Raw genomic sequence first — 2798 nt, 5'->3', positions numbered from 1 at the left:
GTTTCCAGACTTTTAGAACTCACATTTTAATCAGGGATTGCATTTATTGGCTAACTGCATGACATGTCCATTCCCCCATTTAAAAAGACGTCTTAAAGCCTGTAATTACTGAGAAAAGAGTACAGCGTTAACTCTTACCATCTAGGAAGGTAATATGCTTTTTTGTTTTTAATGAGGAAGGAGAAAATCGGATAAGATGGGACAGCTCTTATAATGAAATAAAAAAAGACCAAACAAACCATGGGCCCTTCTCATTCCACTTTAGCAATCGTTTTGGTAAGAACGCTTAAAGCCAAAGTCAGCTGAAAAGATTTGCTGATGATTAGTTTAAAAATCTGATAACACTCAGCAATGCTATTTTGAGCCATCCCAGTTTTCTGAATCCCCCTTAATAGCAGCAGCTTGGCTATTTCATTGGCTCATATGGATGCTCGTCACGGGTGTGTTAACAAAATAATGTTTGACATTGGTCCCTTCCTTTGCCATAAAGAAAACGTTCTGCTGGCACATGTCTAGGCCCAGCATGGGCTGTAGGTTCAGCAGTGACAGAAAGAAGTTCTCCCCTCTTCCTTGTGGTTCAAAGCTGACCCTGTGATGGCTGGAGCAGTAATGCTTGTTTGATGCTCTCCATGACTCGGCTGCTTCTCTGACCCATCCTTTGAGTTTGTGGGTAACCAGCAGACAGGACAAAAGCTGAATGGTGCTTTTTATTCTGTCCTTTAGAGCAATAGAATAGGTATTTCCATCTGATGATTATTTGGTAGAATTTTTGAAGTAAGATGTGGAGTCAAAGAGAACTTTACACAAGTCTCTGTGTACTTGGAAACCTAGGGATGGCCAGTTGATTGATGCGTATCTTGGCCCTCTGGGCAACTTAATATTTCAAGTAATTGAATGCCCACCTCCCTTCTCATATGACAGTCCTGCCTTGTAGATTTGCTGATATTGCTGCTGTCAGCACAGCCCTTCCAATGGTGCTGCAGCCCCTAATTGTAGGACCCGGGGTACTCCTAACAGCAATGCTCTTTCCTCTCCCACAGCTTAGCAAAGGAACCCCTGGGGCCCGCACTCACATGGGGCGTCATGCTGCTCATCCTGTATAGGCTGTGGGTCTCAGGCTGATGAGTAGGGACTACCTTTGGATCCAGACCCGCTGAATCCCGCAGACCAAGTCTGCACTCGAGTGGCCTCTTTCGAAAGGGGTGTCTCTGGTGTGGACCACCGGGAAGCTCGCAGGGTCTGGTTTTGTGGAAGGTTCCGGGTGGATGTTCTGCCTGGTTAGCTGGTCCTCTTCAGAGAACATGAAGTGAATGCTTTTGGGAATGACTCTCAAAGAGTAACCCAACAACGTCTCTTCTAGCCGTGAGAATAGCACAATCCTTGTACTGTATTTTTATTTTTTAATGATTGTTTGCCAAGTCATGACTAGGTAGATGTTTTGCCACAAATAGGAATGTGATTTTGTTTCCAGAATTTAAGCAATGCAGATCGAGGCAATAAATAGCACTTAGAGAACAATGCATCAATGTCACAACAGCACTCTCGGCACATTCTGGGACAGCAGGCTGAGGGCTTCCAGCCGGGGACACCAGGGACTTTAATGAACTAACTCACCCACACATTGTAGCGTTATTGCTTGAAATTTCCCTACTAAGCACCAAGTGAACAGGAGAAAAGTGGTTTGCTTTCATTTTTTAAACACCAAGTCTCTCTCTCTTCTGCATTCTTTTGCCTTCCTGGTTTATTTGAATTGACGACAAATGCCCAGATCCCCACATCGGAGGCTGAAAGTGGCACAGCTCTGCTAGTCCTCTGGCTGTCAAGATGGGCAAGCACTGCTTTCTGGCGTGGAACCCCTCAGACAAGCCTGGGTGGAAAAACTGGCACTTGGCAAACAGTGCAGGAGATGTTTCGACAGTCCCAGCACTTGTGCCAGGAGGAAATGACGTTCCCGATTCCCGCCACCAGTAGAGAAGGCAACTGGGGCATCTTTTCACGGTGCTGCCTCTACGGAGCGGCACACCCACTTCCCAGCTTTACCCCAGAGGGTGAAGTTAGGGGCTAGCCATCTGTGCTCACCACACTGGGAACCAGTGCCTGGAATCTGGAAAACCAGGAAGCACGGGGTGCTGGGCTGGGATAGGAGGACTTGCTGAGTCCACATGAGACATTGGAGGGTGAAAGAAAGATCTAAAGTAATTGGGGGTGAGGGGGTGGGTAATCCAGTCAGCTGCAATCAGGTTTTCTTTTGAAAAAATTTTGCCAGATCAGAATCTGCAAGCTACAGAATCCACGTGCTGAGGGAGGAGGTATTTGTTCTGGCCAACGTACTGAAGGAGCATAGATGTTCTTGGCGTGAGGTGGTGGAAGCTTTGCTTCATTAACCTTACTGCTCCATCCCAAGAATCCCTCAAGTTTTAAACAATTTCTGCAAAAAGTTTTTTTTCCAGTAATGTAAGACAAAAAACCAAACAACAACAACAAAAACCCAAAGCAGAGAGGCATGTGGGACCATCCCCTGTGGACATAACCTTAGGTGAGGCCGCTCTTGCTTCTTCCTTCCTTCCCATCAGCCATTAGTTAACCATCTTCTCAGCTTGTTTCTTCTTTATAATCTCTGTAGCTAGGCTCCCAGGCTGAGTCCCTCCATGTAGCTATGTGGCCAAGCCACGGAGCCTTAAAGTAAGGACTTGTCCCCAAACTCCATGGGGTCAGGAATAGATCTCTTAAGAAGACTCTAAAAACAAGCCTTCAGTGTGAATGGCACTGTGTTCTTGGGCAATGGATAATAAGACTGC

This window comes from Diceros bicornis, chromosome 8 (assembly GCF_020826845.1).
Source record: "Diceros bicornis minor isolate mBicDic1 chromosome 8, mDicBic1.mat.cur, whole genome shotgun sequence".
NCBI classification, from domain to species: Eukaryota; Metazoa; Chordata; class Mammalia; order Perissodactyla; family Rhinocerotidae; genus Diceros; species Diceros bicornis.
This window is presented reverse-complemented; position numbering follows the sequence as displayed.